At 37.2% G+C, this 14333-nt stretch overlaps 1 long non-coding RNA gene across 1 annotated transcript; it reads left to right on the forward strand.

Annotated features, from left to right (window-relative positions):
* The first annotated feature begins 11523 nt into the window (after positions 1-11523).
* On the forward strand, positions 11524-13683 carry LOC144539856 (uncharacterized). The gene is made up of 3 exons (XR_013505136.1): positions 11524-11621; positions 11737-11829; positions 12132-13683. It is a non-coding gene; the product is annotated as an uncharacterized LOC144539856 (long non-coding RNA).
* Positions 13684-14333: the final 650 nt, after the last annotated feature.

Below are 14333 nucleotides of genomic sequence, written 5' to 3' on the forward strand. Positions count from 1 at the left end.
CTATGACTTTGCTATGAAAATGCAAATGATATGAAAGAATTTCATGCATCTTTGTTACCCTCATTCTTTTTATTTTTTATGATTTATATTTTAATGGAATTTTCACTTTTTTATGATTTATATTTTATTGGAAATGTCACGATTGTATGATTTATATTTTATTGGAATTTTCACCTTTTATTAGTTATATTTTATTGGAATATTCAGCTTTTTTATTTTTTTATGATTTACATTTTATTGAAATTTTCACTTTTTTATGATTTACATTTTATTGGAATTTTCACCTTTTTATGCTTTACATTTTATTGGAATTGTCACTTTTTTATGGTTTATACTGTATTTTATTGGAATTTTCACCTTTTATTAGTTATATTTTATTGGAATATTCAGCTTTTTTATTTTTTTATGATTTACATTTTATTGAAATTTTCACTTTTTTATGATTTACATTTTATTGGAATTTTCACCTTTTTATGCTTTACATTTTATTGGAATTGTCACTTTTTTATGGTTTATACTGTATTTTATTGGAATTTTCACCTTTTATTAGTTATATTTTATTGAAATTTTCATCTTGTTATTAGTTATATTTCATTGGAATTTTCACTTTATGATTTATATTTTATTGAGATTTTCATCATTTATTTTTAAAATTGAGACTTATTTTGTTATTTGAGATTAAATTACTGGAATTTAATAAAGGGAGGGGCTTAGAACCATATGTGCTTCTTATTTTCGCAACAGTGACATCAAGATAGGTTTTATTTTTTTCCTGTTGTACAGTGATGCCATGGTAAGAGGTGAGAGTGGGCAGGGTCAAAAGAGGGATTACTACAAATAGTGAGCTTGCACCTTGGAAAATCTGACTTTCTCTATCATTCTCCTGTTGTAGTAATGTAGAATATATTTTGAAGACTTTAGTATTTTAGTAACCTCTTGGCATGAATGCGGTAAAGAATACTGAGAATAATGAGGCCATGAATAATGTTTGTGTATGATGCATTGCTCACTAATACTGTAATTGTACACTGATAATAATGTACAGTATCACCTGAGGGCTGTTTAAGACAACACACTGAAACTCTGAAACTGTATTATTACTGCACAGTATGTTTTATTTTAATAGGTGATTCCACTTTTACCATGTGATATGATTGTGTGCTGAACGTTGAAATACGTGATGTCTGCTGTAAGTGTTTTTAAGCTGCAAAACGAATGAGCACATTAAAGTTTTCTCAAATAAGCTTATCTAATGTGATTCCGTGTTTGTTTTACCATTTGTAGACCTATGATAACATTATACAAACAGCCTGATGTTATCATCTTGAGTGAACAACCTTAAGCTAAATTCTGTTATATTAAATGACTACAGAATGATTACTCAATGTATAAGCCTATATGCCCTTCTTACTGCACAGGACACCTGATAGTTAAGAGTTCCCAGTGAAGACAAACATTTCAAGTTAAAAGCACTATTTTTTATTCATTAAGAAATCATGTTATGAAAATAATGACAACTAACCATATATCAGACAAATGTATCTTTCCATATGTTAACAACAAAAGTATGCTCTGTAGGATGTGACATCTCAACAGTCACCAGAACAGAACAGTCTTCTCCTTGTGTTGGGAGTGTGCTTCGTCTCATCCTGGAAGTGGCCCGTTCCCAGTGTTTATACAATAAAAAAAATGTTTACAAGGCTTTTCATGTATCTCTCTTCCCATTGTCTCCGTACATGAGAAACCATTTCAAATTTTTGTTTGTGAGGGAGCGGTTCACATATTTACCAGATTCAGTCTTTGTGTTATGCTTTCTGCTGAACCAGCCACAAGTATCCTCCATCTATTAATAACTTACACAAAACCTGTACATACTTACAGCAGGCTTGCTGCCTGTTTACAAAGTGGTGTGCACATAGGAGGAAATAAAGCAATTTACTACAAGTGGAATTTTACATATTCACTGTGGTATGATGGGGTGTTAAGGTTACAAGCATATTAAATACTTGCCTCATACATTACATGCAACTCGAGACAGTTTCAAACACTCATTCAACCTTAATGGCACTCAAAACTAACTGACATTCTGCATCAAGCCCATATCAGCTTCTATTTCTTCCGGTCTGTTACTATAAAAGACATAACAGTCTAGACAACAATTGGCCATAGGAACAAACATTTAAAAAAAAATAATTATGGGGTAGAAATGTGTGTTTGTAATGACTGAAGTGGCCGGTAACTTTGATCAACCTACCAGCCACGGTGGCCGGTTAGCTACGTCTCCTCCTGCATCTCGAGTCTCGACCAATCAGAGTAAGGTTCGGGCCACTGACCGCCAATTTGATTTGATGTGAAATTCAAATTCAAAGTTGCGTCTAGTCTGCCGCAAATTGCATCAGAAGAAGAAGAAAGAAATATGACGGACTAACGTTATTTAAACAACAATGTGGCGGTACATTGCGGGTGTAAAGAGAGCGGCTGATGTAAGTACACCTACGCAAGAGGAGACAACAACTCTCGAACCAAAAGTTAAAAGGCGATTTTTTAATGAGAAGTGGAGAAGAGCCGACAGTGGGGAGTTACGTGACTGGCTAGTTTTCGATGAGACTAGTCAGTGTTTTGCTCCCACTGTCGGCAACACGCGGAGAGAGAGACAGTAGCTGCGGTATGAGACTTTTTTTTTTTCATTCTGAATGAAATCATTCCGAAGGAAGATTGTCACGCAAGTGTTTACATGAGCGCTAAATATAACGATCGCATTGAGATGTGCGTTTACATGCTCCACAGTATGTAATCAGAATAAAAGTTTCTGACATGCGCAAAACACCGAACCACTTAACACGGGCTTACCGTATTTCCTCTAATAGTGGCCTGTAGTCAATTAAAAGCCGGGTCTCCGATAATGGCCGGGGCCGTGGTCGACACGAACAAATAAAGGCCGGCCTCAAATACAGGCCGGGGGAAAAAACTAGGTCAAAACCTAGTACATGGCTGGACCGTGTCTGTCTCCTCTCTCCGCCGCTGCCTCTCCACCGCGCCCACGGCCCGCATTGATCCTCCCGATCCAAGCCCCGGACCCCCGCCGAAATCTCGGCCGGATCACCGGGAACACATCAGTGCCCAGGTTCAGTTAGCTTCAGTTAGCTTCGGCTTACATGCAAACAACGGTGGATACTGGTAAACTCCTGCTGCCTGTTATATAATGTAACTGTAGTTTGTAGTAACGTACAAGTGCCACAAGACGGCTCGGCCGGCGGAAGTCTCTGGAGCATGCCGTCGTCGATTACCGTAATTATCGTAATGCATTGCAGTAACAAAAAAACGTCTACCTAACGTACCGTAACAGAAGCAGATCAGAAAACAAGGAGGCTTCGTACTAAAATAGGAGCAAATATACTTATCAAACAGAGGGAATTAGAAATAAAGGCCTGTCTCTAATATAAGCCTGCTTCCAATAAAGGCCTGGTACCCTCTGCAGTTGAGGTAAATAAAGGCCCGGGCCAATATTAGAGGAAATACGGTATGTTTTTAAAAGATGGATCTGCGTCGGTTATTTCTTTACTGCTATTCTTTCTGATGAAGCAACAGTTTTATCACAACATACGACTCCATAAGTGTCAGAAAAAGACGTTTTGTTTTGCCCCCGCAATGATTGGGTCCATTTGTAATTTTCACCGCGTAACCCGAAACCGGAGAGGACTTGATATAAAAATGGGCTGCACCGCCTACATCAAGCCCGAGCGCCCCGGGGTTAATAACAAGCACATCCATTCGAATCCTCCCGGAAAAATAGGGTAACGTAATTGACGTTACTTGCGTTAAATGCGCGAGCATGTGGCGAGATAAAGTGATCGGAATGAGTGTTTACATGACGACATTTTTCGACCGGATTATGAAAGGGTTAAACCACCCCTCTCAAACGGAATGAAATTTCATTCGGATCGGCCAGTTTATTCTGATTGAAGCGTTTATATGAGGCATTTTTATTCTGATTGGGCTGCTATTCTGATTAAAAGGCTCCATGTACCTAAGCAGACCACAGCAGTCTGTCTCTGTTAGTCTACCTGTCTGCCACTGAACCAGCCTGTGTCACATTGTGGCCGGTCTCTCAGCATTGTGAGCGAAGTCAGGCCACTGGGGCTCAAACTAGTGTGTGTGTGTGTGTGTGTGTGTGTGTGTGTGTGTGTGTGTGGTAGATTGTTATGAGTTTGTTAAAGTTTGATGTTAAAAGGCTGTTAAGGTTCTGACTTAAAATGGATCTACAGTGCACCGCTGTTTGGGTGTCTATTTTGTTTTTGTGCATTTGAAGTGTGTGTGTGTGTGGTGTGAGGGAGAAAGAATTAAAAATGGATAACCATAGGTGAATATATATTAAATTAATACTTTTTATGTTGTTGTTTTTTTTCAAAGCAAGACAAACGTTACACAAAAGTTAGTTACACACAAAAAACTTTTTCTTCCACCAGCCACTTTGGCTGGTGGAAGAAAAAGTTAATTTCCAACACTGGGTGTAACGATACACTCAGCTCACGGTTCGGTACGATACACTGTACAGGCTTCACGTTCAATAAAATGACGATATTTTTAACAAAGTTTAAATGGAAACAAATTATAACTGTAGAAGATTCTTTCCTTATTGCTTAGACATAAAATGTAAAAAAAAAACAATATTTTCAACTTGAAGTTTAACCTATTCCTACAGTTTCTTTTATAATGGTTTCTTTCTTTGTTATATATTTTTCAGTGCAAAAAGCAAATAATAGAATCTGTTGAATAAAATAAATCAGCTTTTAACAGCGGATGCTTGTCTAAATGAAACAAATTGTAAATTAAAATAAAATGTCTAAATAAGGATGTCCTCTTTACAATTAAGTGCAAATGCCTGAACATGGTTGATCTAACATTCTCCAAACACCTTAGTTGGCCAGGCAGGCCACAAAACTTAAACTTAAATTAAAACAACAAATATGTTCAGACACTGATTTTCTAACCTAGGAGGACATGTTTTATTTATTTTTTAAGAAAATTAGCATGTCAACATTTTCATGCAGCAGCTGACACCTTTGACAGTTTTTGGTGTCTTTGGTGTTTTGCCAGAATTTGGTAGTGACAACCAAATTTATGAATGAGAGTGAATTTGCATATGTATGGTGGAGCAGTATTACCACTGTGTCTGAACGGGTAACAGGAGTCACTCCACTCCGACCTTGCGATAGTTGTAAATAATGTCTGTAACCATAGTAACGTTTACTTCAGACCAATATGGCGGCTACCATTGCCTGTGTTTTCAGTTTACACACCAGTAACACCAGTAACCAGAGGCGTCAATTTATCCGTAAGATCTTAAACTGCCACTGACAGCGGTGTCATACTCTCTTTTTCCACCGCATGGACATGATACTTTCAACCGCAACATTTGGGCCGGGCCGAGACCGCAGAACTGGTAGGAACAACCGTTTTTATATCTATGGGAACAACTGCAATGTTGAGGAAACAGACCGGATAGAAAATTTGAGAATGTCTCACAACACTTACCCCCGTCTCTTTCAAAATAACGATGATAATGTTATGTAACGTAACGAGTGTATTTCGATATCACCGCTTTCCATTTTCCTGTTGCACGGTACACCCCTGGCTCATCCGGGTCTCGAGCAAGGAAACTATAAAAGAAGGAAGGGTCATTACGTCACTGTGTTGCACGTGAACGCACATTGGTGCCAAGTGTGAAAACTTTCAGTTCGGCCGACATTGAGGTGAATGGGATCGCCATCTCCTCTGTTGAGACGTCCGGTTTTTAAACCGTTAAAAACCGATAACGTTAGTAAGAAATAATCGTCGTGAAGGTGTAAAAGAAACAGACAGGGTTTGAAAAACGTGATTTATTTTTCAGTCAGGGAGCTGCGGTGTTGGTGAGTGATAGCAAATGTTACAGCCTCTCTAGCTTAATCGTTGTCATCATGACTTATGTGTGTGCTAGCTAATAATATAAGCTAGATGACTAGTACGAATGTAAATCACTGAGGCGAACTGTAGGCATTGTAACATACGGTCAAGTCCTAGTTTGGCTTAAGGATATTTACCTAACTCTGACAGGCCATATCATTGAGTCCAGCCAGTTATAATCAGAGCCATTATTAAATTGATCTGGTTATAATTGCAGTCAGGTCAGCGATAATAGGTCAGACCTGCCCCGTTTGGTCATGTATCATGATGTAGCTATCTTGGACCAAACAGGGGCTTGAGTTGAGCTATATGCAGCTGCTGGACAGAGCCATGATCTGTTTGGAGACCAATAACAAGGAAAACGAACGCGTACATTTAGATTAAAAAAACATCAGTCAACATCACGTAATGTGTTTTTTTTTTTATTTTGTGGAAGCATTTTTCAGTCAAAGGTGAAACAACACAGATATGATGGCTTATAGTGGGACTTGCCATGCCCGCCCCATTAACTTCAATAGAAGTGGCACCAAAGTCTGGCACCAATGCAAAATTCGAATGCTGTCACATGACGTAATGACCCTTCCTTCTTTTATGGTTTCCTTGGTCTCGAGTGAACGTCGGTGTCAATGACGTCATAACGCCAGTCAGTAAGATCTAGGATTACTGATTCCGCCCTCTGGTGTTTAAAGTATGTAAATGAAAACAAAGAGTAGTCTACATTTTGGTGGCGCAGCTAATTGATAAGCTTTACTTGATATTGCGAACCATTTTTCACCTCCACGATGCCTATCGTCTTGTTTTTGGATCGCGAAATTTCGTTCCACAATATATCGTTACACCCCTAATACGTATGTATGTGAAACACTCACACACACGTGAAAAACTTGCAGATACATTGGTGAAACACTTGTACACACATACCTGAAACTACTGCATATAAAACACACCTGCATGCATACGTTAAACACTTGTACATGAATGGTATCACCCTTTTCAACTCCACTGCAGCCAGTGCTTCACAAATGAAACCGTTTTCACCCTCATCATGATGATGTTGATATTCTTCTGTAAGGCTCTGAGCCTAAGATACTTACTGCAGTTTCTTCTGTTACAGAAACTCTTACTCTTCAAGAACCCCCTGAGACTTCTCTGTAAAATGTTCCCAGTGTTTGTTTCAGAGCAAAGAGTAATTAACTTATTTATGATGTGCTCAGGCCTTTTCACTAAATTCATATGTATTCAGACGTAGTGTTCATAGTGTAAAAGTGTCAAATTAAGTCAAAGAAGGTTGTAAGGTATGAGATAAGCATCCCCATCTTTTTTTTTTTATCTTACTTTTGGGACAGCACAGCTTTATATGGCTCTTGGTGGCTTTTAAAGAAAAATGGACCCAATGAGTCACAAATTTGAGTCACAAAATTATTTTTGAACCAGTGCAATGCCCAGATTTGTTTTTTTACAGTTTACAGGAATTTCTTTTCTAATGTATCTCTATGGGAAAGATTCCTTTTGGGCCCCATGGTGTCACGTGACTTTAACATCTGAGCTTGGCCACTATGCCAAAATCACTGCACAGCCTAGGGCTCTTCTGGGGGCTGGGGCATGTGTCGTGCTGTCGAGATATACTGAGATCATTCACATGTGAGAAACTCACACATAGCCTACGTATGTGAAACACTCATACATAAAATACTTGTACATACAGTATATGTATACTTTTAATTTACACATTCATGTACAAGTGTTTAACGTATGCATGCAGGGGTGTTTTATGTATTTATATGCAGTCGTTTCATATGTGTGTTTCACCAATGCATATGGAAGTGTTTCACGTGTGTGTGTATGTGAGTGTTTCAGATACATAAGTATAAATGTTTCACTTGTATATGTGCAAGTGTTTCATATGTATGTGTGTTAGTATACAGGAGTACACATGTATGTGTCAGTGTTTCACATATGAATGTACACAGAGTATGTAGGCTGTGTGTGTGTTTCATGTGTATATATGAGCATAGTTTGAAATATGGCCTATATGGCCCCTCATACACGACGATCGGACACAGCATCATCTAGCAAGCGGCGGAATAACTGTACCCTTTATAAGCTTTTAATATCACTCTATTAGTTTTAAGATCAGATTGGCATTTACCTAAACCATGGGAAAAATACGAAATTATCCAAATCGGCTATAGCCTATTAAGCTGACTATTATCCCTGACGAAAAATCACCATTCTATTCCTTTATTATTCCTACAGGAACTTATACATGTGTGTGGTACTCAACAGTGAATTTACAGTGACCTTACTGTACTTTTGGTATTTATCTCCAATAGTATATCACTATAATATCTTAAAGTACACTGAAAAAAGTGAACATGGGCTGCCTCATGTAAGGAGTGATTTCTACTTGATCTGAACCAATAAAATTACTTTTCAGTCTTTTCTTTGGTTTAATCTATTGTAATCAGTTTTATTCAACTTAAAACAAGGCCTCATTGGTTTAATGTAATTGACTGACTTTGAATCTAACAGCAATTTCTCATTCATGTTCAAGTTTGCATGTCATGTGACTACTGACGTAATCAAACTTTGGTAAGATTGTCCGCCATCTTTTCCCGCATGAAGACTGGGCGAGAGCCACGAGACCGATGGAAATCGGTAAGAAATATAAAAAGACCGTTGAATTATTTTTTTTTACATCGTTACGCGTTGATGTGATTTTAATATGACTAATTGCTGTTAATCGAACTTTCCATCGTCGTTCATTACACGACGTGGGGCTAACGGTAGCTAACGACATGTTGCGTCCAAACAGGACCTTTGATGTGAAGTGGTCAATCAGAAACATTGAAATTCTATTGATATCTCGACGTTTTCGATGCATGCCACCGTATTTACTAAATTTACGTTTTTGCTCGCCACTCTGTTAAAGACGAGATGAAATGAAAAATGCCTTTTTAACCCTTTTAGATCACATCCCCGGTCATACTGTGCACCTATTTAACAATATATGCCAAAAAAAATACCAAAAATCAATTTCATTGTATTCTTATATCAAAATTCAATCATGTTTTCTTCCTGTAAAACAAAATATGCCGTGTGCTTACGTAAGCATGCCCGTAACTAATTTCAACCAATAATATCATGACATCCACCCATCAATCAATCTTCAACTTTTAGCGCACAGAGCTAAGAGGCTAAGATTCATTAGTTAGCTAGCTAGCAACAGCATGGTACTTCGGTGTGTCTTCGGGTGTTATGACACACCCACTTTTCAACGTTCAAATCAAATTCCTCCCAACGTTATGTCCCGCCTGTCTTTCCTGTTTCACTCGGAAATACGTCACGATACGGAAGTTAGATACTCTCGAAATGCCGTTTTATCCAAGCCCCCAGGAAGAGCTCTGGGCTGTGCGGCGATTTTGGCGTAGTGGCCAAGCTCGGTATTGCAAGTCACGTGACGCCATGGGGCCCAAAAAGACTTTTTCCCATAGACATACATGGGGAAAGAAACAGCTGTAAAACTCCGGGAAAATTTTTCTGGGTATCACTCAAAGTCAAAAACGACTCTTTGAATTATCAAGTTTTAAATCATTGGGTCCATTTTTCTTTGGAAGCCACCAAGAGCCGTATCAAGCTGGATTTTCTGGAGCTCCGTGAACGCGCCTCTAGGCCACGGGAACGCTCCGTGCGCATTCACCGCTTCTACTTCCACTGTTGACAAGCTATACAGCTAGGCTTTTAGCTGTATGTGATCAACCTAGATCACATTAAACTCAACCTACACGTCCGCCGACACTTAGGTTTAACAGGCAAGACCTAAGAACAATAACGGATGGTTTCTATTTTGTTTTTGTTTCTTTCTTGATTAAATAGGTCGCTTGCAAACTAGCTAGCTAACGTTATAACATTGCTGTAGTTAACCAGCTACATGTAGCATAAGCAGTTCTATGCACCTACTTACTATTATATATTTATTTACATCTCGAAATTCTCAGTTTACAGACTATGCCTATGTACTTTTCTTTATCCTATTAAAGTTATGAATGTATTTGGGCTTTGATGGTTGTTCTAATTTATTTTACTGTCTGTAAATTTATATTTAGATGTCCAATTTGAGTTAACCTGCTTGAGTTACTGATAATGTCTATTATGTAAATGGAATTGAGTCTTCTTCCAACCAGGTGTGTTTCTGGGCACTGCATAGGGAGATCAAGCTTATAGAAATTTTGCTATGACAGTCTAGACAGTATAACACTTGCAAACTCAAGTAAACCTTGGCATGACATCAAACGAACCTAGAATATTCCCAATGATAATAATTTAAGATTTTTTTTTTCACTAGCAAACCTTGCATCTAAGTTGCAGGTTGCAGAGAATGCAAACCTATCTTCATGCACTGTTTATATAGGACTGTGTTTGATCAGAGTACTAATATTTATGTCATGAAATGTGAGGTGACCCACCTTTGATCCAGTGTAGTTCAGTCGCATGGATTAAATCAATACATGCAGCAGAATAATAATGGCTACAAGTAATACTATCTCTACACTGAGGCAACAGCATGTTGGTTAACTTGGACTATGTGGTCTAGATGTGTGGCTTTAGTCAATATTGTCATAAATTACTTACAAGGAAGAGACATTCAAAAAATGTATCAGTGTATATTCTGTAAGACGTATAAATAAAAACACTGTTAGTAACATAATATTGATATTTGTGACTAGAAAAACAATGCTGGTAAAATGTAATAACCAAGGTAAGATGTAGAAAAGTAATTTGAGGGCAATGGACTACAGAGTGATGACAAATGAGACTTATTTAAGAGATGATCCAAGACAAACTGTTATATGTAAAGTAAACATTTATTTCAAAATACGTTCCATTCTACATGTTCCATTTTATATGGGTGAAACATTCTCAGGAGTATCAAGCATTACAAGACAAAAAAAAAACAAAAACACAATCATCTTTGAACTGGAACACTAGTTTATAACAGGTCGATATTTAGAGAGCCCCGGTCCACAGAGGGCAGCTGTAATATGTCAGTACAAGGTAAGATTCAGTAAAATCAAAGGGTTAAGAAATCTAGTAAAGAAAGAAACTAGTGAAAAGGCCAGAACACATTATAAATAAGTTAATTTCTTTGGGAGCATTTTCCAGAGAAGTGTCAGTGGTTCTTGAAGAGCAGGAGTTTCTGTAACAGAAGAAACTGCAGTTAGTATCTGCGGCTCAGTGTCTTACAGAAAACAGTTGGCATACATCATGATACATCATGATACATCATGATGATGATTACAGCACAGGGTGAAAAGTACTTTTAAAAATATAAAATATAAAATATAAAATTTTTTTTAAAATATTCCAGCAGTTATTTCAGCTTGGTATGATTTATAGACAACAGACATTAAAATAAATTTATAATATTTAAATTGTAAATATATGTGGGCTGTGTCCTCATACATGATAGATTTTTCAGAGTGGCTATCTAACACAAAATCTGTTGTCTGATTTGTATATTTCAGATCAATGATGAATTCCTACGCATCACGGTACCTCTTCAAGCACGATTTTTGGCCTGTTTGGATAAGCAGAGCAGTCAGCTTCTCCAGATCATTAGGAGCAAAGGTGGAGCAGTCTGTGAGAAAACCAGGGACATCCTTAAACCTTTGGATCAGGTATGAAATGCATATGAATGAAATTTGTGATTTCCTTATCAGTTCAGTTGTGTCTCAGTCGGTGAGTTGAAAGCTATTACATTGATTATCTTTTGATCTGTGTCTGTGTTGCTAGAGTCTGGACATTAACATCAGAAGAGAGTGCCTCCTAAAGTGCCTCATGATGTACCTGGGTGAAGATGTGAGCCACCTCATCAAAGAGTACCTGGTAAGGTAGCAAATTATGGCAATGCAGTGAGATCAGGATATGTTTGCTGTTAAATATAACTGTTGGCCCTGGGCATTTGATCAGACTAATCAATAACTCTCCTGCCCTATCCCCCCCTAACCCTAGAATGGCACTGAGTCTCTCTCTCTGATATTTAAATATAAATTGTGATCATAGGAGTGCACTTTATTATATTATACTTGCATGATTTATTGTCTGAGTCAAGAATAATAATTGTTGTAGAAAGAAAAGCACTCGGTAAAGAACCAAACTTAATTGTCTGTCTTCTGGTTGTCCAAAAGGAAGAGGCAGAGACAGCACACCAGCATGGCGATCTTTGTCTTCTGTGAAGAAGGTGATGCTCTCGCCCCTCCAGTGGACAGTGGCATTGTCAGTGACGGTGTGGAGGTACTAAATGAGTTGTCCTCAGTCGCATCTGCTTGTGGCATGATGTTTGGCCTGATTTATATACTCAACTTGCGCTATCCAGTCAAACACAATATACCTTTGAGGCCTTCCAAAAAATCACCATGGACATAGAAAGTAGGCAAATGACAGGAAGGGTACACAACCTCTGTGGAAAATATGAGAACTAGCTAAAACTGTCTTTAGTTAAGATATTATTACAGTTATCCTGAGCCTTACCAATCATCACAGCTTAGACATAATTGTTGATGGAACCTTTGCCCATAAAACCAAAATGTGTAGCATGGAGAGAATATAGCCTAGCTGTCTATCTGCTATAATGTGACATTAACAATTTTATGTTCATCTTTGTATTTTTAATAGACCCTTTAGTTTCAATGAACAGTAGACCATAAATGGCAGCAGAGAAATTGTATTTCTTTCTTTTTTTTTTTTTTTTTTTTACTTTTTTTTTACTTAAATGAATGAACATTATGTTTGACCATAATGTGGTTTGTTTTGAGAAATTTTGAGGAACCAACAACCTGCAAGATTTAGAGATATTGGGAGCAAGTAGAAATATGGGGAATTGTGGGGGAAAATGATAATTGATAAATGGTCGCTTTGAAGACCATTTTAAGTTAATGTTCTGTTTTACTTTTGACGGGTTTGGTTACTGTAAAATATCTTGAATGCAAAGGCAGTGATGTTGCAAGAGTAAGTACTGGTATGATTCAAGTTCTTATACTTGCCAGGGTCAGATTTTGTATGTTAAATTTATCGTGGACATGTGTTTCTTGGTCTTAAAATGGCACTTTAGCATTTTTATAAAGGAGACTTTTTTTTGTCTTGTTAATTGCTGATACTGTTAGCGTTTTATGCTGTTATTTCATACAAGTATGTTACTGCCACTAATTGTCACTTAAAATGTCTTTCATCTGAGGGATGTTCACCAACTTTAAGGCAGGAACCTTTTGTTGGAGCTATAACAACTTTTTTTTGCTGTCAGATGTTATGTACAATTGTTTGATTTTAATTTATTCCGACATTGAACTCGTGGAATGTTTTAGACTTCTGGCTCTTAAGCACTTTGACTGTATTGACATGTCATTTCAAAATCCTTTGGAGTAATGCAACTGAACTGACCACTTATGTTGAAATAGTCATGTTGGAAATCCAACAGACAAACTTTGGTCTAAAGAGGCATCTTGGTTGGTTTTAGATTGAATTGGCAACTGTAAATGTTGCGTTTTGTGATATGTGATGCTTATTAATACTTTACAGAGTAAATGCACTTTTGTTTTGCTCTTAATTGATAAGTATAAGGTATTTTGAATGTGCACTTTAACCTCTCTAAATACCTCAAACCTTGATGCTATACAAAAGGAGAAAATTAAGTTGTAAAAAGGACATTCAGTTGCTTCATTTGAAATGTATGGAGTTGTTGACGCCGATGTAAAAGATGTCTTAATAAATGTTAAGAATGTAACTATGTGTGTGTCTTTTCAGAATTTCAACCAACTTGTTTTTTCAACTTGGAGGAAAGTAACTCAGTTACTTGCAACACAGTTGGCGCAGTTTCATTGTTTTTCTGAAAGTGAAAAAATACATTGTATTTGCACAAAATATTACTTTGTAGTTGTGTAAGATATTGGCTCAAGCCAAGGTGAAAATCTAAGTTAATGCAGAGAAAAACATTGTTACAAGTAGAAATTATGATTTCATGATATTTGAGAACTTTCATTGGTTATAATTAATTTTTTTGATTTAAGATTACTACAGATATTTGGTTTCTTTAAACTGAACTTTTTTCATGTGAGAAAAACTAAAATAATTAGCTGTAACAAGCTGACGCAATTTTTTTTACTTTGATCCAAAGTCTAATTTTTTTCAGTGTAGGCTTAAAGTTTGCTGTAATATTTATATAGTAATGCTTAGGATTACTGCAGTGCTTTTCCGTCCACTATTAGACTTGATATACTTTTCACAAGGAAGGAGTCAACTTCCTTTGACGGGATATTGAGTCAGAAATGACAGGGTGTAAAACCACAGGAAACGCACCACTGCTTTGCCTGGTTGCTTCTTGCCTCCGAAGTTTC

The sequence above is a fragment of the Centroberyx gerrardi genome, chromosome 10, assembly GCF_048128805.1.
Source record: "Centroberyx gerrardi isolate f3 chromosome 10, fCenGer3.hap1.cur.20231027, whole genome shotgun sequence".
Classification (NCBI taxonomy): domain Eukaryota; kingdom Metazoa; phylum Chordata; class Actinopteri; order Beryciformes; family Berycidae; genus Centroberyx; species Centroberyx gerrardi.